The sequence below is a fragment of the Balaenoptera acutorostrata genome, assembly GCF_949987535.1.
Source record: "Balaenoptera acutorostrata chromosome 6 unlocalized genomic scaffold, mBalAcu1.1 SUPER_6_unloc_3, whole genome shotgun sequence".
NCBI classification, from domain to species: Eukaryota; Metazoa; Chordata; class Mammalia; order Artiodactyla; family Balaenopteridae; genus Balaenoptera; species Balaenoptera acutorostrata.
The window spans coordinates 222,074-246,665 of NW_026645492.1; the positions used below are offsets into that span (position 1 = coordinate 222,074).

General features: G+C 40.1%; 1 protein-coding gene across 2 annotated transcripts in view; it reads left to right on the plus strand.

Annotated features, from left to right (window-relative positions):
• Positions 1-24,592, plus strand: part of LOC130706599 (low-density lipoprotein receptor-related protein 12-like) — a 171,143-nt gene that overhangs the window by 106,681 nt on the left and 39,870 nt on the right. Inside the window, exon 1 of one of the 2 annotated variants that reach the window (XM_057539260.1) lies at positions 21,094-21,120. The exons of the other annotated variant lie outside the window; for it this stretch is intronic. The gene's annotated coding sequence lies outside the window, so the exon portion shown is untranslated. Of the gene's footprint in view, positions 1-21,093; positions 21,121-24,592 lie in introns of those variants that run through there. 2 annotated transcript variants of the gene reach the window in all.

Consider the following 24,592-nt stretch of genomic DNA (forward strand, 5'->3'; position numbering starts at 1 on the left):
AAATTAATTATGTTATTCCAAAATACGTTTTTGCCAGAGCTATCTTCTCCTGGAGTTCTAACATCATACATGCACTTGCCTGGTTGATAACTTACTTGGATATGGATTAGGCAGCTACACATAACTAGTCAAAGCAGAAGTATTTTTTACTAGTTCCCTATATCCCACAAAGAACTTCTGTCTTTCCCATCTAAGTCACAGTCTTCCTTCCACTTGCTCAGATCAAAATGATTGGTAATTTTTTTATCCCTGTCTTTTTCTCATCCCCATATTTAATAAATCAGCCAGCACTATCAATTTTATTCCAATATATTCCAAATCCCCTTACTTTCTCCAGATTTGGTATTGCCACTTTAGTCCAAGATTTCATTGTGTTTCACCCGGCCTAGAGCAAGAGTCCTCACATAGGTCTCCTGATTCTACTACTGCCCCCTAATATATCTATTATTTTCAATTAATCAGTTACAGTGATGATTCTAGTACGGAAATTACATTATTAAACATCTCTGCAGTGAATTTTCATTACCATTATGATAAAATAAAAATTCGTATTCATGACCTTCTGGTCTGAATTACTCTTGTTATCATTCAGATCTTAGCTTAAATGACACTCGGGAATACTGTTCCTGACCATTCAGGATAAAAGTAGTAAGACTGTTACTTGCAAATGACTACATTTCCTGATAATTTTTCTTATGCATTTGCTTTTTTTTTGTTTTTTTGCTCAGTGTAATAGAGCTTCCATGAGTCATGAGCCTCTCATCTTGGTTATATCTGCAGCCATATGTACTTAATGAATATTTTAACAGACACACACATCCAAACAGAAAAAATTTATGTCATCACATTCTAAAATCCAGTCATTTAGTCAATATGCCCTATTGTGAACTGTACACATCTCTGCGTATTTTCTTGCAAATATACTTTTAGATGTGGAATTGAAGCAAAAGGTAACCGTATTTTAAGTTTTGGTAGGTATTTAAGGATTGTTCCTCAGAAATTTTTATGAGTGCTTACCAACAGTGGGCGAGTCTTTCCATCGCTCTGTTCTCTCATCAACCTTTGGTACTGTTAATTTTTTTTTCCAATTTGTGCTAATCTGAAAGGTAAAAAATGGCATTTTAGTATTGTATAAATTTGCATTTATTTCATTAGTAGTTAAATTGAACATCATTTTAGAATTTAAATGCCATTAACTTTTCTACTGTTATGAATTTCCTGTCATATTATGATACCTGTTTTTCTATGTTTCTTTTTACTATTGCTGTGTAAGAGCCCTTATATGTATTGCAAATTTAAAGTTTTAACTGCTTTTAATTTTGATTTTACCCTTATTAATGTTGCTTTTGTGCTATATAGAAGTTTTAATTTTTATGTAATGATATTTACAAAGTTTTATTTAATTTTTTGCCTTAGTGTTTGGTTTAGAAAGCTTTTCCCAATGCTTTAAACATAGCAACAAAAATTTTGTTTTATTTATTTTAAAGGTATAGTTTTTATGTTTAAAATTTTTATTTGCCTGAAATTTATTTTGGTATAAAAAGTAAAGTAGAGAATTGGCTTCTTTTATTTTAAAAAATTAAAAACAAAGTCAGTTTTTCCAGTATCAGTTTTCTTCCCACCGTCTTTTACTGATAAATTTTTCACTCATTTTTTTTCACATTCTATATTCCCATGCCTACTTGGGTCTATTAGTATATTCCTTATTCCAGCATATTCCAAATAATGTTCTTTGGAAGATAATTTTAGGAATTCTCTTTAGAATGATTTCATGATCATGTAAATTTGGCAAATTTAGGTTATGTAAATTTAAATAGGTTTCTATAGAACAATACTCCTCAGATTCTTTAATATGCTGAAATTCATTGTAAATCTCTAAGAGGTGAATAAAGAAGGTCGCATTGTTGATGAATATTTGTCCAATGAAAACTTTTTGAGAAGCACTTCAGTTGCACATAATTTGGAAAACTTGATCTGTTCTTTTTATTGATCTATGTATAAGCCAGTGCCACAATCTTTTAATTCATGTACCTTTATATTTCACCATTTTATAAGGCATATTTTTGCTCATTAGTATCTTTTTTCAGAATATGAAAGATTTCTTCAAGTGTTTGAATACCTCTCATAGAATGAACATTTTATTTATGCTTCTATAAGATTGACTTTGTCTGATTTTTTTCCTTTCTTTCTTCTTCTTCTTTTTTTCTTTCTCTTTTACCATTTCCTTGTCTTTGCTGAAGTTTAGGGAAAGGAGGATCTCGGGCAACAGTAAGATTTTCCAAAGGCTAACCATGACTAATCTGAGATTAGTTCCGATAATTCTTATTAAGAAGAAATAAACCCCCCTGAGAGAGAAAGCAGCTAATCAGTAAGAAATGAGCAGACTAAGACAATTTGACAATCAGAATCCTGAAGTGTGAGAATAAGTGAGCAGGATTCGGAATTGGATAACAGAAAGTTGTTAATAATAAGTGAGGCATGTGTCTCAAAGTATATCTTAGTCATTTTTTATTTTCCAAGGTATTCTAAAATTATCTTTGAAACCATGCTAAAGTTTCAACTTTTAAAGAAAATTATAATCTTGGTTTAGAAAAAAAGGTAGAAAGTTGATGTTGAGATTAGATAGACTTAGCTGGGCAGAGCATCGCTATCTGATAGCTTAGGGAAATATGTACCTTCATTTTAAAATCTTACTCTATGCACTTGTATGACAGTGGAAGAATTAAGACACCTGAGGTCAATTTGCTAGGGTTCCTGAACTTGAATCAAGAAAACATGGGTTTGAATCCTGACCTGTCACTAGTTGTGTGACTTTGCACAAGTCACTTAGGCTCTCCGATCTTCCCGTCTCTACCGCCATGGTGTGATGCAGCCTGCTCTTAAGACAGAGCTGATTGTGAGCATCTCCTCCAGCTCCACACTTGGTGACTTGATGTTTATGGTAGCTTGATCGACCTTGGTGGGAATTTGTACAACATGGAAAGTGATGCATGCTACAAATCTGGGTACTTTTGTGGTTATTGTTGTCCTTGCTGTTTTCAGAGAGGCTGTATGAGCACACTTCCGTCTGTATTCCATACCAATTTTAAAGATTTGTTGGAAAATTCAAAGTGATTTCATAAATATGGAATAGTATTGTCAATTAATAACCTTGCTCTACTGAAGACATTACATAGAATTTTATCTCTGAATATCTCTTTGAAGACAGAAAGTAAAAAGCTACAGATCTCTAAAAAGAAAAAAAAATTAGAGTATACAACTGTCAGGCATTCAATTTTGGCTAATTTTGGAAATATTATAAGTATTTTTCATAAAGTAGGTATTCTATACATGCTTGTTTTTATATCAAAATGAAAAAAAATGAGTTTTGTACAGTGTATTTCTTGAAATTTCCCCTAATTGTTGTGGTTGAGGCATAGAAAACTAATGAGAAGAGTAAGTTTCATGTGTACAAGATTATCAAATGCATTTATTCATAATGAGATTTAAGAAACATTTTTTTTTTACAGCTAGGAAAAGGGATGTATTTATTGTGCTTCCATTAGAAATTTCCAACATGAACATATACGTATATGTGCATGTAAATATAATTAGACTATTTCTGGAAGCATACAGGATAAATTATTAATAGCATTTCTCATTCTGGGTAAAGATATGCCATGAGTACGCGATGAATGGTATTTTTAAACTACATGCGTATATTGCTGTTCAATTCAATACCAGGTTTTGAAAGGATTAGAGGAAAAAAAGCAAAGGAAATACAAAATAGTTTTTTAATTGTGGTAAAAAAAAAAACATAACATTAAATTTACCATCCTTACCATTTTTAAGTGTACGGTTCAGTGGTGTTAAGTATATTCACATTGTTGTGGAATAGATCTCTAGATCTTTCTCATCTTGTAAAGCAAACTTAAACCCAGTAAACACAAATTTCCCTCCCCATCCCCTCAGCCCTTGGCAAGCATCTCTCTACTATCTGTTTCAATGATTTTGACTACATTAGATACTTCATATTAGTGAAATCATACAGTATTTGTCCTTTCGTGATGGTTTATTTCAAGTAGCATAATGTCCTTGAGTATCCATATTATAGCACATGACAGAATTTCCTTCTTTTTAGGGCTGCATAATATTCTATTGTATGTATATCCCAGATTTTGTTTATCAGTTGCTATGGTCTGAATGTTTGTATCCCACCAGAATTCATACGTTGAAATCCTAACCCCTTAAGGTGATAGTATTAGTAGGTAGGGGGTTTTGGGAAGTGACTAAGTCTTCCACTAAGAAAGGGCTTAGTGACTCATAAAGAGGCTCCAGAGAGATCCCTACCTGATTCCAACATGAGAGAATGCAACAAAAGTCTGAGACCCAGGGCTCCCCTGGTGGCGCAGTGGATGAGAGTCTGCCTGGCAATGCAGGAGACACGGGTTCGAGCCCTTCTGGGAAGATCCCACATGCCGCGGAGCGACTAGGCCCGTAAGCCACAATTGCTGAGCCTGGGCGTCTGGAGCCTGTGCTCCGCAACAAGAGAGGCCGCGATAGTGAGAGGCCCGCGCACCGTGATGAAGAGTGGCCCCAATTGCCGCAGCTAGAGAAAGCCCTCGCACAGAAACGAAGACCCAACACAGCCATAAATAAATTAATTAATTAAAAAAAAAAAAAAAAAAGTCTGAGACCCAGAAGAGGGCCCTCACCCAAACTTACTGGCACCCTGACCTCAGACTGTCAGCCTCTAGAACTGTGAGCAATAAATTTCTATTGTTTGTAAACCACCCAGTCTGTGGTATTTTTTTATATCAACTTGAATGGACTAAGAGATCTATTCATCCATCTACGGGCAATTGGGTTGTTTGCACCTGTTGGCTATTGCGAATAATGCTGTGATAAACATGGGTATACAAATATCCCTTCAAGATCCAGATTTCAGTTGTTTTGGACATATACCCGGCAGAGGAATTGCTGGAGCTTATTATGCTAATTCTATTTTTACTTTTTTTGAGGAACCTTCATATTGTTTTTTATAGTGGCTGCACCATTTTGCATTTCCACAAGGGTTCCAATTTCTCTGCATCCTCCCCTAAATAGTGTTTTTATTTGGTTCCCTTACCCACTGAAATAGCCTCAAGATATGTGGGGAGGTGCAATCCACATGGACCCTGAGTGCTTGTGTGCTCTTTCTAGATAGGCTAAGAGTGAAGGCTCTAGCTGCATTTTATCCAGGCCATTCTCAGAGTGTGCTAGAGAAACAGCAGTCCTGAGAGATGAGAGGCCAGCCTCCCCCAGGCAAGGAGCAGGTCTGCATCTTCTCATTACAAGAGCAGTGAATCCCCCGAGCGTGGTGCTTGATCCTCTAAGGCAGCCCACTGCCTGCAGCATCATCCGTCCTGGACCCTTTGCATTACCTGTAGCGCATAGGGAGGTTCATGGGAAACCGAGGCAGTGTTCACTAAGCCGTGTCTCTGCCACGTGAACAGCTTCCAAAATGGTGCCATTTCTCAGATGTCTTTCTAGATGACCATGAACTCTACGACGCTCAGTCTCTGCTGGTGTTTGGAATGCTTTCAGTTATCGTCTTTTCTCTTTCATGGTGCTTTTGTGCTGATCTTGTTTCCCAGATTATACACTCGACCTAAATTATTTCAAATATAAGATCTGTGTACTAACTGTTAGAAGTCCAACCATTTATATGGCCTTTTTATGAAACATAAAAAATATAAAAATATGCTCATTACTTACTTGAGATTTTCAGCTCACATTGGGATTTAGACTTAAGTTTCCTTCATGTAAGTAGATTCTAAGTCATTTCCACAGTGAATATATTCCTAATACAGGCTTTTAGATGATATAGATAAGAGTAAGTACTATTTCAACTTAAGAAAAACCTTTTTGGGTGACTTTCTTCTTTTTTAAAAATTACTTTTATTGAAATCGAGTTGATTTACAATGTTGTGTTCATTTCTGCCATGCAGCAAAGTGATTCAGTTATGTATATATACACATTCTTTTTCATATTCTTTTCCATTATGTTTTATCACAGGATATTGAATATAGTTCCCTGTGTTATACAGTAGGACCTTGTTGTCTATCCATTCTATATATAACAGTTTGCATCTGCTAATCCCAAACTCCCAATCCATCTCTCCCCCAGCCCTCCTCACTCTTGGCAACTTCAAGTCTGTTCTCTATGTCTGTGAGTCTGTTTCTGTTTCCTAGATAAATTCATTTGTGTTGTATTTTAGATTCCACATAGAAGTGATAGCATCTGATATTTCTTTTTCTCTATCTGACTTACTTCACTTAATATGATAATCTCTAGGTCCATCTGTGTTGCTGCAAATGGCATTATTTCATGCTTTTTATGGCTGAGTAGTATTCCATTGCATATGTGTACCACATCTTCTTTATCCATTCATCTGTCGATAGACATTTAGGTTGTTTCCATGTCTTGACTATTGTAAATAGTGCTGTAATGAACATTGGGGTGCATGTATCTTTTCTAATTATAGTTTTCTCTTGATATATGCCCAGGAGGGGGATTGCAGGATCATATGGCAACTCTATTTTTAGTTTTTTGAGGAACCTCCATACTGTTTTCCAGAGTGGCTGCACCAGTTTACATTCCCAGCAACAGTGTAGGAGGGTTCCCTTTTCTCCATACCCTCCCCAGAATTTGTTATTTGTCGACTTTTTAATGATGGCCATTCTGACTGGTGTGAGGTGGTACCTCATTGTAGTTTTGATTTGCATTTCTCTAACAATTAGCAGTGTTGAACATCTTTTCATGTGCATGTTGGCCATTTGTTTGTCTTCTTTGGAGAAATGTCTATTTAGGTTTTCTGCCCATTTTTCAAGTGGGTTTTGTTGTTGTTGTTGTTATTGAGTTGTATGAGCTGTTTGTATATTTGGGAAATCAAGCCCTTGTTGGTTGCATCATTTGCAAATATTTTCTCCCAGTCCGTATGTTGTCTTCATTTTGTTTATAGTTTCCTTTACTGTACAAAAGCTTGTATGTTTGATTAGGTCCCATTTGTTTATTTTTGCTTTTATTTCTATTGCCTTGGGACACTGACCTAAGAAAACATTGGTACTATTTACGTCAGAGATTGTTTTGCCTATGTTCTCTTCTAAGAGTTTTATGGTGAGGTGGCTTTCTTCTGGCATATATAAGGGTAAGCTAGGGCTTCCCTGGTGGTGCAGTGGTTGAGAATCTGCCTGCCAATGCAGGGGACACGGGTTCGAGCCCTGGTCTCGGAGGATCCCACATGCTGCGGAGCAACTGGGCCCGTGAGCCACAACTACTGAGCCTGTGCGTCTGGAGCCTGTGCTCCGCGATGGTGAGAGGCCCACGCACCGCGATGAAGAGTGGCCCCAGCTCACCGCAACTGGAGAGAGCCCTCGCACAGAAACAAAGACCCAACACAGCCAAAAATAAATAAATAAATTTATTTTTTTAAAAAAAGGATAAAATCAATCAGTTCAATTTAAAAAAAATAAAATAAAATAAAATAAAAGGATAAGCTGTCTCTGAGATTATATTACATTGGTTTGGATGCATGGACAGGAGTGCATCTGTCTGCCATGCACCCTAAATACCTATAGGGTGAGCTCCGGACCTGAAGCACATGACTCATCTTCCAGTCATTTTCCCAATTACCCTGTGGTATGCTTGAAAACCTCTGCTTATTTTATTGGCATACTCTACCTTTCACTTTGTCCTTGAGGAGGGATCAGTTAAGAGCTAAGGAAGAGCAGTTTTGAAGAAGAGTCAAAGGTCAGGGCATTTTTCTAGAGGGAGGGAGCTGTGCATAAGAAAGAAGAAGGGCAGGTGGTGGAAATACCAGAACTTAGCCTCACACTACAGCTATGGCCAAGGGAGAGAAGTTCAAAATAAATAATGTTTGATGTGCATTAGACAAATGAAGTTTATTTGGATTTGAACTCCTGCCTTCTCTTTTGTGTTTTTTAATGTTCTTAATCATTCAACCTGAATGGCTTATCTTCCTCTCAGAGCTTTGAATATTTTAATGATTCAGTATCCTTTTTTAGAAGAGAGAGAAGAGAAAAATCACTTGAGCAGTGGAAAGAGATCCCTGGGGAGCTCTTGTGTATGCTGCAGCAAATGCTTTATTAGCTAAAGTTCCCACTGATGGAAAATTCAGACATAGGAAAAGCTCCTACATATTGGAAGAAAATTTGAGAGTTACCAAAAAATATCGTCAGAATGGAATGCAAAATGACTGTGGCAACACTTTTTCATCCATATATACCCAAGTAATAATAAGTGAAATGGTCAGTGAATTACATCGCCAATAAGTTTTCTATCCTTAGATGAAATAAATAATAAATACATGAGTCACTTATTACAGGAACCTGACTGTGATATCTAGGGTCTTTTGAAAACCCTCCCCTGTCAAACAGTACAGGGCACCTTTAAACTGAAAGGAATTAAATCTCTCCCTGTATTAGTTTCCTAGGGCTGCTGTAACAAAGTACTGGAAATTGAGGGGCTTAAAACAACAGAAATTTATTCTCTCATAATTCTGGAGGCTGAAAGTCCAAAATCAGTGTCTTGGCAGGGCATGGGCAGGGCAAGGGTCTCGGGAGAATCTCTTCCAGGTCATTCTCTTAGTTTATGATGTTGTCAGTAATTCTTGGAGTTCTTTGGCTTGTAGATCATCACTCCAATCTCTGCCTCCACTGTCATGGGGTGTTCTCCCTCTGTGTCTTTATTTCATCTTCCCTCTGTGCATGTCTCTTCTCTTCTTGTAAGGACCCAGGTCATATTGGATTAGGGTCCACTGTCATGACCTCATCTTAACTTGATGACTTCTGCAAAGACCAGATTTCCAAATAAGTTCACATTCACAGGTTCCGGAGTAAGAACTCCAATATATCTCAACGTGAACATGACAGTGGCCTGGAAGGACAGAGGTGGCTATAGTCAAACGATGCTTATCGTAAAGGAAAAGAGGCACTTTCTCATTTTGTTTGTTGTGCCCACTTTTTGTAAGGGAAGAAGAAGATTAATCTGGAATTGATGAGAAATTGATAAGAAATGCTCTGGACACCATGGCAAATGGAATGTGAGAAAATGAGCAAACAACACCCCTGAGTACTACAAGGAGTGGCATCTAGAAAGGGAGGCTGGAGTTTGTGTCAAGGTGAAGAACCGTGGTTGGTGTCTGACATTTACTGAGTGTTTATTGTGAGCCAGGCATGGCTTTAAGCATTTCAGGTGCATCATATCATTTAATCTTTCTCCATGAGTGTCTTCATTTTACAGACGAAGAAACTGAGGCTCAGAGTTACACAATGGTCAATTTCTGTGTTACTCTGGAATATTCTAAGGTATGATTGAAGTAGCCCTTTATTTTCCTGTTTATTATTATGATTAATTACGTGCAGTGAGATAGATTCCCAGAGCACACAGAAGAAAGAGAGGATGAGAGGGAGGAAGACTTTACAACGCAGTCGTGTTCTTGGTGGGGCAGAGGCAAGTCTGGGTCACCTTAGGGCTGGGTTTAGGAGGTGAGGGTGCACCCAAGGGCAGTGGTCAGAAAAGACCTGGAGAACTGCTGACCTCAGGATCCTGAATGGACACCTATGTGCTGTGGTTTTGCTGTTGTCCCAGCCCAGGCTGTGGCTCTGTTCTTAGGGATCTGCCATCTTTGCTCAAGGTTCCACATAGAAACAAAGATGCTGGATTGTTTGGTGCCTTTGTGAATTCTGTCTCCCTACTGGGAGTGAGATGTAGAATAGACACAGATGTTCCTGCCAGGTTTGGAAGCCAGCGATGAGGAGTTCAGCGTTGGACAAAACGCATTCCCTGCTTCATAAAGGGGTGTGGACTTGCTCAGCTCAGGACCTGGGGCGTCTTGGTTCAGGGAAATGAGAGACAGAGCAGTTCCAGGCCAGGCTTTGCTTTTCTGCCCTCTTATCTGGACACAACCTCTCTGAGCATCAGTTTTTCCTGAGTCTTTGTCCTTTACTGGTCCTTTCCTCAGTCATAGGAAGCCCTCAAGATGCATCAAGATGTATATTATTCCCTAAATCAATCTGAACCCAATGCTTGGTCCTCAAGAACTACCTTAGGCCAAGAATCAACCAGGGAAGGGGAGGAAGGATGAAAGGAGGATGCAGGGGAGAGGTGCACAGGTAAGGGTCCTAGCTCAGCTGTCACCTGCAGAACAGAAGCAAGTGGCCTTGATTGTTCACACCTCACTTTACCTGCCTCCAGATTGGAGCCTGAAGAGCTTGACTGGATTCACTTCTCTCTATTAGAAAGTTGTTAGGTCATTTTCAAATTTCATTTTAATTTATTTTCTCATTTTCACTTACTTTGGTTTTGCTTTCTGCTTTTTTCTCCTGATTTTGGCTTTATTACTTTCAAGTAACACTTTTCTTTCAATCACCATTTTCTTCTTCTTAATGCCAGTTTACGTTGTTTGCTAAGGGCTGATTTTGTTACCTTCACTCCTGTTTTGTCTATTTGACAGCCCCCTGAGATGATCTGTTTACCGCACTGTGTTCCCCAAGAAACAGTGGGGAAGCTGCCTAACAGACAATCTCCTGGGAGACTTTCCGCTACCCGTTTTCAGTGGGAAGCAGTTTCAGTCAGAACTGGCTCGCTCATCATAGCTGGGTAATATAAGCATCCAAATCACAGGGGGTGGGAGCACGTGGCCTCTCGGCGTTTATCTTGATTGAATCATGGGTGTGTAACTTTCCGTCGTTCAGCTCTGGATTTGTATTAATGATTCAGAGTTCATTACCTTAAGATAAAAAAGGTGTTCCTGCTGGCAAGAGCTAGATTAGATTGTGGGCAATTTGAGACTCTCACTGTGTGAAGTTGATGATGACTATATTCCCTGGTAAGAACTGAGAAATTCTGTGCTGTCCTGCCACCGCGTGACACCAAACAAGGTACAGTCGCAATGGGCTTTGTGTCACTGACATGAAATTGAGGGTGGGCGTGGTGGCACCCACCCAGAGTGCCCAGGAAATCTGCAGCAGTGGCTGGGACGAGTAGAGTTTCCCATTACCACAGGGAGTTCATAGGCAGGAAACTTTCTGTTTCTCATTGTATCAGTCTGGGTCTCATTGCTAACATTTCACCTAAATGAAAATGCACTTTTACTTTGTTTAAATTTTTCTTGTGGTAAAATATACATAACATATAATTTACCCTTTGAAGTATTTTAAGTGGCATTAAGTACACTCACATTGTTGTGTCACTATCACCCCACTATTCATCTTCAGAATTTTTTTGAGAGGTAAAACAACTAATATTTACTGTGTATATTTTTTATACAATTTTTAAAGGTTACACTCCATTTTCAGTGATTACAAAATATTGGCTATATTCTTCGTGTCGTACAATGCGTCCTTGCAACCTCTCTTACACCCAGTAGCTTGTACCTCCCACTCCCCACCCTTTTTTTGCCCCCCTCCCCCCGGTAACCACTAGTTTGTTCTCTATATCTGTGAGTCTGCTTCTTTTTTGTTATATTCACTAGTTTGTTATAGGTTTTCGATTCCACGTGTAAGTAATATCATACAGTGTTTGTCTTTCTCTGTCTGACTTCTTTCATTCAGCACAATGCCCTCCAAGTGCATCCATCAGAACTTCTTTCATCGTCCCAAACTGAAACTTGCTACCCATTAAAAACTAACTCCCCATTTCCTTTCTTTCTCCAGGTGCTGGCAATCACCATTTTACTGGCTTTATAAATTTGAATAGATACCTCATATAAGTGGAATCATATAATTTTTGTTCTTTTGTAACTAGCTTATTTCACTTAATGTTTTCAAGGGTCATCCATTCTGTGGCATGTGTCAGAATTTCCTTCATTTTAAGGCTGAATAATATTCCACTGTATGTATAGCCCAGATTTTTTTAATCCATTCATCTGTTGGTAGATATTTGGATTGTTTCCACCTTTTGGCTATGGTGGATAATGTTGCTGTGAACATGAGTGTACAGATATCTCCTTGAGACCCTTCTTTCAACTTTTTTGGATATATACCCAGAAGTGAAATTGCTGGATCATATGGTAATTCTATTTTTAATTTTTTGAAGAACTGCCATAATGGTCTTGCAAGTGGCTGCACTGTTTTACATTCCTACCAGCAGTGCACGAAGTTTCCTATATATCCTTGCCGACACATCTTATTTTCCATTAAAAAAAAAAATAGCCAATCTAAAGGGAGTGAAGTAGTATCTTACTATGGTTTTGATTTGTATTTCCCTAACAAACATCTTTTTCTGTGCTTATTGGGCATTTGTGTATCTTCTTTAGATAAATGTTTATTGCAGTACTTTGTGCATTTTAAAATCAGATTGATTTTTTTGTTGTTGAGATGTACAAAGTTCTTTATATATTCTGGATATGAACCCCTTATCATATATATGATTTGCAAATATTTTCTGTTGTTCCATTGGTTGCCTTTTTCACTCTGTTGATAATGTTCTTTGATGTATCCAAGTTTTAAATTCTGTTGTTATGTTTTGATATTTCTTCTTTTTCAATGTAAGCATTTATAGCTATATGTTATGTTGTTATCTATTTTGGCTTATGTTGTCTGTACTTTTGGTTTCATATCCAAGAAATCATTGCCAAATCCAATGTGATGAAATTTTTTTTTTTTTAATGTAACAATTTAGCTTAATCTTTTATTTATTTATTTTTGGCTGTGTTGGGTCTTCGTTTCTGTGCGAGGGCTTTCGTTTCTGTGCGAGGGCTTTCTCCAGTTGTGGCAAGCGGGGGCCACTCCCCATCGCGGTGCGCGGGCCTCTCACTATCGCGGCCTCTCTTGTTGCGGAGCACAGGCTCCAGACGCGCAGGCTCAGTAGTTGTGGCTCACGGGCCCAGTTGCTCCGCAGCATGTGGGATCTTCCCAGACCAGGGCTCGAACCCGTGTCTGCTGCATTGGCAGGCGGATTCTCAACCACTAGCGCCACCAGGGAAGCCCTCGTGATGAAATTTTTATACTATGTTTTCTTCTAAGTGTTTTATAGTTTTAGGTCTTACGTTTAGGACTTTGATCCATTTTGAGTTCATTTTTGTATATGGTGTAAGGTAAGGGTCCAATTTTATTCCTTTACATGTGAATATCCAATTTTCCCAGCACCAATTGTTGAAAAGACTGTCCTTTCTGAATACATGGTACCCTTGTTGAAAATGATTTGTAGATCACTTTGTGAAACATAGACATCTTAAAAATATTAAGTTTTCTAATCCATGAACACAGAATGGTTTTCCATTTATTTGTGTCCTTAATTTCTTTTAGCAATGTTTTGTAGTTTTCAGAGTACAAGTCTTTTGCCTCCTTGCCTAAGCTTATTCCAAAGTATTTTATTCTTTTTGATAATGTTGTAAATGGAATTGCTTTCTTAATTTTATTTTTGGATTGTTCCTTACTAGTGTATTGAATTGCAACTGATTTTTGTGTATTGATTTTGTATCCCGAAACATTGTTCCCTGATTAGTTCTAACAATTTTGGGGGGGGGTGGATCTTTAGGGTTTTCTACATATAAAATCATGTTGTCTGCAGAGATAATTTTACTTCTTACTTTACAATTTGGATGTCTTTCATGCCTAATTTCTCTGGCTAGGACTTCCAGTATTATGTTGAACAGAAGTGACAAAATCTAGCATCCTTGTCTTGTTCCTGATCTTAGAGGAAAAGCTTTCAACCTTCACCAAAAATTATCATGTTCAGCATGGGTTTTTCATATATGGCTTTTTATTATGTGGAGGTAGTTTCTTCTATTCTTAGTCTCTTGAGTGCTTTTATCATGTAAGTGTGCTGACTTTTGTCAAGTGCTCTTTCTGTATCAGTTGAGATGATCCTGTGCTTTTCCTCTTCATTTCATGAATACTGTATATGACATTGCTGGTTTTCTATATATTGAACCACCCTTGCATTCCAGAAATAAATCCCACTTGGTCATGGTGCATAATCCTTTTAATATGCTGCTAAATTTGATTTACCAGTATTTTGTTGAGGATTTTTGCATCATTGTTTATAAGGCATGTTGGTCTACAGTTGTCTTTTCTTGTAGTGTCTATGTGGCTTTGGTATCAGAGAAATGCTGGCCTCAGAATGAGTTAGAGAGTGTTCCTTCTCCTTTAAGTTTTGTAAGAGTTTGAGAGGATTGGTGTTGGTTCTTCTTAGTTCTTCGAAATATTTGGTAGAATTCATCCATGAAGTCATCTGGTCCAAGGCTTTTCTTTGCCAGGAAACTTTTGGTTACCAATTAAACCTCCTTACTAGGTCTATTCAAATTTTCTGTTTCTTTTTGATTTAGTTTTGGTAAATTATGTGTTTCTAGGAATTCATCCATTTCACCTGGATTATCCAGTTTTTTAGTGTACAGTTCATAGTAATCTCTTATAATCCTTTTATTTCTGTTAAATATGTAGCCATGTCTTTGTCTTTATTTCTGATTTCAATTATTTCGGTCTTCTTTTTTTTTATTTTCCTTAGTCAATCTAGCTAAAGATTTGTCAATTTTGTTGATTTTCAGAGAACCGACTCTTGGTTTCATGGATTTTTTCTATTGTTTTTCTAGTCTCTCTTTGTTTATCTCTGCTCTAATCTTTATTGTTTCCTTCCTTCTTTGAGCTTTCAATTTAATTTGTTCTTCTTTTTCTAGTCCCTTAAGGTGTAAGGGTAGGTGGCTAATTGTGATATGTTTCTTCTTTTTCAATGCAAGCTTTTACATTACATTTTCCTCTAAGTACTGCTTTCCCTGCATCCCATGAGTTTTGGTAAGTTGTGCTTTGATTTTCATTTTCATTTCATTGTTTTCTTGATTTCCTTTAGTTCTTTGTTGGTGTATTCCTTTAACGTTTTGAGCATACATGAGATAGTTGTTCTAAAATCTTTTTCCAGTAAGTCCAAAACCTGTTTCTTGAGGTATGGTGTCTGGATATTTATTTTGTTCCTTTGAATGAGCCTAGTTTTACTGTTTCTTTGTATGCCTGGTGATCTTTTGTTGAAAACTGGGCATTTTAAAAAACAGCCACCTCTCCCAGTCTTCTTATACTTGCTCTACACAGGGGAAGACCTTTGTAATCAGCCTAATGTGATGTCTTAGGGTCTTTTCAGACCTGTGTTGTCTCTGGACCAGTGCGTGTGTTTTTTTTCCCCGGTTCTCCTATTTATACATCTGCTTTTAAATGTCTTGCTTTTCTAAGAGTCTCACTCTTGCTTACTCTTGGGGCCTTAGCTGTCCTATTGTACTCCTCAATCAGTAATCTCTTGTCCTTGATGTCTGTGGGTCTATAGTTACCTTTGCAACCGTTTTTACAAATCATACCCACTGCTTCCCATGGCTCCCTTATTCTGAGATCTGAGCCATTTTTGTTTGTCTGAACTCTGAGTTAGGTGTCAAAAGACCAATCCTTAGGCAGCCCACAGACAGGTTAGAACATTGCAGATCAGTCTGCTCTCTCTCAGGTTTGCAAAAGGGGGCTGGGGATCTGGCTGCCACTTTCCTCAAGCTGCACTAAAAAGTGACTAAAAAATGCCACAGGTTTCCTACCCTTTTAAATGTGACATTTTTTGATGGTGCGTTTGCTTGATTGTTGTAGATCTTTGACTCATTTCTCTAGTTTCTATAATGCCTTTTTAGTCTGTTTCTGGTTATGTACTTAAATCAAAACAGGAACATATTCTCGTCACTGCTGGAAGAAAAGAGTCTTTACTCTGCCAGCCTGTCACGTGTGATGGATAAAAGGGCCCTTAGGACTGCACGTGGACACTGTCACTTTTTACAGAGAACCAATTGACCTTGTATAACTGGAGATGCTTCCCCTCAAACACAGCTCTGCTCCCTCTGCTGAGGGTGGTGTCAGTCTCTCCCGATGCTGCTGGAAATGGAACACTGCATGCCTGGACACCCCACAAAAATAAAGGGTACTGACGTGCTCCCAGGCCAATACTTGTTCAGGAAGTGAGAGAAGTACTGTAGATATAAAAACATGCCAGTTTCTAAGGCAGCCTTCACTCCACATAGGAAGTACATGGCCAGGATTTGATTTGATAAAAAATTAGTATCACAGTTAGAAACCAGACCTGACCCTGAGCTCCCTTAATGACTTCATCTAATGTCTCCCTGTTGACCCACCCAGGCCTTATCTTATCCTGTGTCTGGCTATCATTGGCTCTGCCGGTCCCCTAAGCCCTTCCCTGCCCCCAGGATCTCCTCTCTCTAGGTGCATTTCAGGTGACCTACACTTAACCAATTTCTATCAGATGTTTCCTGAGGGCCATCTGGATGTGATCCTAAGAACCCGGGCTGAGTGATGCCACTTTGTGGATTCACTAAATGACACATTTCTGTGGGTCACGTCCTCCCAGCCCAGCGGCCCTAACAAGCACCAGCACGGAAGCTGCTGGCAAACGCTGGGAGGAGCCCTTAGTACTGCAGGGAGATGCGGGGGGCAGCCTCTCAGGGCCCCACACCCAGGGCTTATCCCAGGAGACACTCCTGAGGAGGGGAAGGCAGGGCTGTGCCCTTAAGGAAGGAGGGACCGCTCACCTCTCTGACCTCGGGCTGGAGAAGGACGAGGGCTCGGGACCGCGGAAGACGGCAGGGAGCTCGCCCTCCTCCCTGAGAGCTTGGTGAGCTGCATCCAGGCGAGGAGGTGAGACCCTGCTCACTGCCCCTCCCTCCGGAATGCAGTCACTGCTACTGAGAACTCTACCCCAGCCCTGATTTCATTGTGGCTGGTTAGAAAAAAGGGAAAACAAACAAAACTAAAACCAAAACCTGACTCTGCACCAGAAGATAAATGAACTTCCATGTGTATGTAGCACCTTTTAAGGATTTGTCTAATTCCAAATGAAATGATCTCTATTTTAACTCATTACTGATTCCTAATTATCTTCATTTCAGATACAGTCTATAACAATAGATTCCTGTCTGTGTTCTGAAGCAAATCCCCCAGCCTCGCCTCCCACCCCTGTGGGGCCTGGGGAGGGGGAGGCATCTTCCCCCAGAGAAGGTGGGCATATTCCCCCCTCTCCCCCGTGCCTCCCTGGGCACCCCCTTGCCTGGGGACTGAGGTCTCCCTTCCTTACTCTCACACTCAGGGCCCCTCACAGAGTGGCCCTGACCTGACTCCCCAGACTCTTCTCACCATCCTGTTTCCTAAACTTCAGCCAAGTTCCGCCCAGCATCCTGCTTGTCCGGAGAGTGTACCGCCTTCTTCCAAGTCCAGGCCTCTGCATGGAGGTTTGCTCTACCAGAAATGGCCCTCCTCTTGTGGCAACAGTTTAAATTCCTTGTTATTAAATTACAAATCTGCAGCCTCCTCCTCCTTGAGCATTGCCTGATTTCCCAGCAAACGTATCTGCTGCAATTCCCTGCAGAATCACGTCAGGTCAGGGGCCACTTGGTGCTACTTTCGGTTCCTGCATGCCAGCCCGTGCATCCCTGAGCGCACAGCTCCGTCTCATTTGTCTCTGCCTTGGGTGTTTCCTCATCAGTTAGTCTCCGTAAACGTTGTGAGTGAAGTATTTTCTACATTTCCAGGTATAAGCAGCTGCCATCTCATAAGATAACTTTCTTAAAAGAAGTGATTCACGGTGTATAGAGCATATTGTAGTTTAACCAGTGGTGGGGGGCAGGGTTGATACAAGTTTCTTCTCATTATTCCTAATACCAGCTCACCAGAGTGATGCTTAAAGGCAAGGACAGTTACACTAATTTTTGCAGAATAATTTTTAATTCACAAAAACCATTAATTCTAAGACTGAAAAGTTGTATGTGAGATAAGCGTATGGTTACTACATCCACAAGCAAATTTTTACAGCCCTGGGACATTATGATGCCCTTAAATCCTCTTGGAACAGGTTGAAAGTTAAACTGCATTGAGGATTTCTGAATTGCTGATACTATGATATACCATAGTTCTTTTTTTTTTTTAATTTATTTATTATTTATTTATTTATTTATTTATTTATGGCTGTGTTGGGTCTTCATTTCTGTGCAAGGGCTTTCTCTAGTTGCGGCAAGCGGGGGCCACTCTTCATCACGGTGCGTGGGCCTTCACTATCACGGCCTCTCTTGTTGCGGAGCACAGGCTCCAGACGCGCAGGCTCAGTAGTTGTGGCTCACGGGCCCAGTTGCTCCGCCGCATGTGGGATCTTCCCGGACCAGGGCTTGAACCCGTGTCCCCTGCATTGGCAGGCAGATTCTCAACCACTGCGCCACCAGGGAAGCCCCCATAGTTCTATAGTTCATCTAAATTAATAAAATGAAATTTAAAAATCACATTCAAAATTGAGCAAAAGCCAAACTAACTCTTTTCGTATTAATTAAATGATAATAATGAGAAGTATGATTGTCCCTTTCGTAAAACATACCAAAATTATATGTTAGATTACATTCACTTAGCACAAAATGTCTTTCAAAAATAAATTGTAAGCACTAAACAATCTGAGGGATACACCTGCACAGTTTTAGTTGCATATCTGCGTGTACATGACTGACATCCCTGACAGCTTGTAATTCATGTTTTAAAAAATGATTCAGTATTTTAAAAGAATATAGCAGAAGGATAGCTTCTTATGCCTAAATCACGTGTTGTGCAAGGTCCTCACTCTAGTGCATTTTACACAATAGGGTTTTATTAGTCATAAACCATGGCTGACAGTCATAAGCGCCAGTGTAAATGGGGAGAATGAAAATAAAGATGGGGCCTGAGAAACTGAGCTATTGTGAGCCAAGGTCCAGGAAGCAGACTCTCTAATAGCTTATTGGGTGTCTAGGAGCCAACAGAACCTTCTAAATAGTCTGTATAGGAAATCATCTAGCTTTCCCAAACTACATACATTTGGAATTAAAATTCCATTTGCTGCCAGTATCATTGTAAATGGGGGAGTAAGTCCCCCTTGTAGGGTCTTTAAGGGCCACTGCAATATTTCTGCAGAAGAACTTACAGGGTTTATTATACTCACAGGTCCTAGAGGAGAAGACAGGGCGCACCTCACCATTCAGCAGCCACCTAGCAGGTGGGGAGTCGAGAGAGAGTGAGGACCTTGGGCAAGTCTGGGTGGAGCAGAAACAAGGCTTGAGGAGATTTCATTGTTTCTTGGAATGTCTAAGTCACAGTCGGGGAGGGCAAAAAGGGAATCTTGGGCTTCCCTGGTGGCGCAGTGGTTAGGAATCCGCCTGCCAATGCAGGGGACACGGGTTAGTGCCCCGGTCCGGGAAGATCCCACATGCCGCGGAGTGGCTGGGCCTGTGTGTCACAACTACTGAGCCTGTGCGCCTGGAGCTTGTGCTCCGCAACGGGAGAGGCCACGATAGTGAGAGGCCCGCGCACCGCGATGAAGAGTGGCCCCCGCTCGCCGCAACTAGAGAAAGCCCTTGCACAGAAACGAAGACCCAACACAGCCAAAAAAAAAAAAAAAAAGGGAATCTTGCGGCAGGAACCAGCCTGGGCACACCCACGCACCTGGTCCCCTGGGTGTTGAGACAGCAGGAAAATAGGAAATTTTAAAAAACATTTACAATCCAATCATCTTCACTCTTTATTCTCATTTTCAACCTTATTTTCCAAAATATACAATCCTTAGTTCTCCGAAAGTTAAGGAGAGGAAACTGGCTTCCTATTAGTTAACGGTGATGCAACATTGAAACACTGGACATCCTGCTGAGGTTTCCATGGTGTCCGCTGGGCTCTGCAGCACCCAGCTCCTGGAACTTTTCAGACTCCTCAGTGAATTCATTATTGTTTAAAAGAAAAGAACACCCCGTCTTTCTGTTTTTGTTCCTTCTGTCACTGTTTTTATTTTACCTTGCCTCATTCTACAAACCATCGGCCATGGAACTCCTGTATAGTTTTTCATTGTACGTAAAACACCAATACATGTTTCATCGTGGAGGTAGTCAGGGCAATCACTGTTACCTCTCTTTTGCGCAGAAAAATGGAGGTTCATGGAGATTAAGAGATGTATACAAAGTTGGAATCACAACAGGTCAGGAACTCTCATTTAGTTCTTTGGACTTAAAAAAATATTGTTTTCTCCACAAATTCATCACTGCCTCACTAAGTTTATATGTGCAGCAAACATGGACAGAAGGCTCTTAGGTCTGGGCATTCATCACTACCTCCAGGGAGGGAGCCCAGGGGCAGCGGTGCTGAGAGCTCTCACTGCCCTCAATCTCCCCCTTTGCTGCCCTGAGCTCAGGTAGGACCCTGCGGGCAACTCATGTGGTCCCCCAGGGCTCTCCTAATGGGTCCAACATTGAAGCCAGGACACAGACCCCATGGGGCCTGTAAACTGCCTGCCCATCTGCACGAGGACGACAGGCAGACTCAGTGATGGGACAGGCAGAGCCCACACAGAAACAGTAAGGAAGTCACCTGCTCCTCTGTGCTTCATTGAACCTTTGAGAGACAGGCACGGAACCGAAAATGCCATCCTTGTATCAGGACACCTACCACACTTATGTCACTTTCAAACACAAAGTCAAAGAGACTTTATGTCACTCAAAAACACAAAGTAAAAGCTTCTTCAAGACAGGAGGTGAACAGGAGAATTCTATCTTTGAATATTCCTACAATATTTGTAGTGAGTATTTAACATGAAAAAAGTAGTCAAAGTATTTTTCTTAAAATCACCTCCTATGCAGCTATAAAATTCTTTAAGAAAAATAGTCCAGGATAGAAATATAATAGAGACTGCACACATTCATGAATTTATCTGCCTCCTAACAAGTCCAACTTGTGAAGTGTAGAGCATTTTATATGTTAGAGGCATAATTATAAATCGCTAAAATACCCGCTTGATCACACTGTAGTACATTTTCATTGCTTTACTTGAATGCTCACCTAAGATTTTTCTCTGAAATGTACTCAGAGCAGAGACAGTTATACAATGAAAGTGAGAAATTGTAAGAGCATAACAGTGTCTTAGAAATAGTCCATGTAGAAACCACTTACCCCAGCACAATCTTGCCACATGTTTTATGTTCTGTCCACAGAGCCAGCCCATGGCAGCTCATAGTAAGGCGGTCAAAGAGAGTGTTCTGTCCTTTCTCTCTTACCTACTCAGACATCAACATTTTCTCCTGCTCTTTCTGTGTCAGCTGCTCTCAGGTGAGAATAAAGGAGGTGAAAATGTGAGCTTTCCTAGGAAAGCTCTGCCTCTGTCTCCCATCCTCTTCAGAGCCTTACAGGGCGCCTGCTGGCAATTGTGGTTCAAGTAATATTGTTGGATGAATAAACGGATGAGAGACCCTGACTTAGAAGAGTCACTTTGTTGTACAACAGAAACTAACACAGTATTGTGAAGCAATTATACTCCAATAAAGATCTATTTTAAAAAGTAATTAACTAATTAATTTTTTTTAAAAAAGAATGCCACAAAGGGTAGTTCCATTTCAGAAAGACCCTTCTTAAGATTGAAAAGTCTTTGAGATTCACAGTAAATCAATATTTCAATGCCATGGTGGTCCCTTAGACACTATGGGGAAGACTAGAAGGGATATTTTGAAAGACACTGACCATTTCTAGTGTATTTCAAATCGTACCTCATGGTTTGCCCAGTGATTATAAATTTGATGCTGTTCATCATATAGTCCTTCTTTATAGTGAGGCGAGCGGGGGCTGCTCTTCGTTGCAGTGCGCGGGCTTCTCATTGCGGTGGCTTTCTCATGTTGCAGAGCTCGCGGGCTCTAGAGCACAGGCTCAGTAGTTGTGGCGCACGGGCTTAGTTGCTCTGCAGCACATGGGATCTTCGTGGATCAGGGCTCAAACCCGTGTCCCCTGCATTGGCAGGCGGACTCCTAACCACTGCCCCACCAGGGAAGTCCCTATAGTTTGTCTTCTATAGACCTTTATTCATCTGTACTAGCCTGTAGTAGTCAGGTGTTAAGTTTAAAGCATTAATTCTGCTATCTTGCTTTTTTAGCATTTTTGTGAATGAGATAAATCTTTGCTTTTACTTATTTATAAAGAGTATATTATATTATATTATATATTTGCATTTCTGAAATTTTTATAGCTAAGACATGATAAAAACATGGGAAGATCTGCTAAACTAAAATGGGGAATTTTCTTCTAAAACTTCGATCTAATGTCTGTGAAATAATCCAGAAGAGAAGTAATAACAAGCAGTTTTCTTTATACACCAGGGAACATCAGTGAACTCTTCCTTGCATTTCAACCAGTCAGACTGATTGAATTCATATTTAGGTGAAAGTGATTACGCTGTCGAGACAATTAAGTGAGGTGATCTAAGCCAAGTGCTTGGCTCAGGGCGTCATTTATGGGAAGCTCTCCACAAACACACAACATCATTATCATTATTATTTCATGAATAATTTGATAATATATTTGCTCCTGGCTTGGATTCTTCTCTCTTGGATACTTTTGCTAGCACAAAATTTTTTTTCCAATTATTGTAAATTTCACTAAATTTTGGAAACTGATGATCTTTTGTTGCCTAATGGTAAAATACCATCGGATTCTGATTTGAAATGGTACATAGAAAAACTCCTCTCTCATGCAGTTAAGAAGTGATTAGTTAGCAGTGTGCAAAACATTCAGGTAGAAATAGTGCCTCCAGGAGTCTCTATTTCAGAATTCCCCAGATAAGGGTCAACTCCCTACTCCCTCATGTAAACCGACATGTTCATGTTACTGTAGCATGGTTTGTCATCCCGTTGGTTTGGAAGGAAACTAGGATGGTAGAAAGAAATATGCAGAAAGATGCAGTCCAACTTAAGTAGAACCTGTTTTTAAAAAGTGACCCTGTGATACTAGCCCATTAAAAGCTCCCTTAGAAACCTCTGACATCCCCAGGGTCAAACGTGCCTCATTCAGTGGCTGTTTCATTATCTCAGTCCAGTGGGTGTCATCCTAGGCACAAGCTCCACCATCACCTTTATTTTTGTTCTTCACTCTGCCCAGATCAGAAGCTGCAAGTTGTTAGGGAACCAAAAGTGCAGCCCCACTAGAAATGGGTAAAAAAAAAAACCCAAATGTTTGTTTAGATGATACTATCTATCAGAGCTGGAGAGACACGAAGCCGATCATGAGAGAAGAGTCTCTGCTGTATATTAATGTGAACTTTTCTGGAACAACATGCTCTCTTTAGCTTTTCCACATGTCTAATCACTAAGAGCTTGTCTAGCTACATGAGAATAACAAAACCAAAAGCCCCACAACTGCCTAGAAGCTTATCAGTATCAGAAGGGTACATCATTTTAAGTCCATTCAGTATAACACCATGCAGCTGTTAAAAAAGAATGAGCAACACTGAGATGTTCTGACATGGAAAGATCTATAAGACTTGAGTGGTTTAAATGGAAACAGGAGGTTGGAGAATAATTTGCAAAATATGATTCCATTTCTGTTAAAATGCATGAAGACAGCTCATGAGTGCACAGATTTAAAATATGTATGACTATGATGGTAAAGGACTAGAAACACATCCACTGATGGTGACCCCTGGGAAGACGGTGGGCAGGTGGGTAAGAGATGATTTACATGTTTTACTCTGTACACTTAGTCTTGGAATATTTTATAAGAATGTGTTGATGTCTATAAAGTAAATAATAATAAGAGCAGATACTTAGCACTTACTATGTGCCTGGCACTGTTCCTCAAAGCATGCTTCTGAAGTGAATACTGTAATCATTTTACAGATGGAAAAACCGGGACACAAATGGGCTGAGAAAATTGTCCAAGACCCCCCATTTAGTGATTGACGGTGAGGTAAACAAATTTCTTCAATAGCATAAAGAGGGTTGGATCACATGAGCTCTAAGATCTCTCTTATTTTTTTTAAACGTTTGTTGTTGTTGTTCTATTTTATTTTTGGCTGTGTTGGGTCTTTGTTGCCACTCATGGGCTTTCTTTAGTTGCACCCAGCGGGGACTACTCCTCGTTGCAATGCACGGGCTTCTCATTGCAGTGGCTTCTCTTGTTGCGGAGCACGGGCTCTAGGCATGTGGGCTTCAGTAGTTGTGGCCCACAGGCTCAGTAGCTGTGGCCCACGGGCTTAGTTGCTCTGCGGCATGTGGGATCTTCCCGGACCAGGGCTCGAACCCGTGTCCCCTGCCTTGACAGGTGGATTCTTAACCACTGCACCACCAGGGAAGCCCTCTAAGATCTCTTGAGTGATCATGTCTCAAAGGGCTAAGAGGCTGGGCTATGGATTCAGATGTCCCTTGTTATAATCCAGCTCTGAAACTGGCTAGTTGTTCACCGGGGGCAGGTAACTGAGTCCTTCTGAGCCAGTTTCCTTATCTGTAAAAGGTAGAGTAGGCACTGCCTCACAGCATTACAAGTGAGGACATATAGGGAGGAATGCCTAGAGACCCAGTTGGACCCTCAGAGTTGGTATGGAGATTATTTTAATCTCAAAACATTTGGGAATCAACAGATGCAGAAAGAGCTTTCCTTATTTGACTAAAAGCAGACATTTCTGAGAAATGAGACTTCTATGATTCCCTCTTCAAGACAGGTCTACTCCCAGGAGAGAAATCAAGAGTAAACCTACCACAAATCCCCTCTCTGGGGAGATTCGCATAGAAGAAGGAAAGACCCCTTGAACGTGCAGACA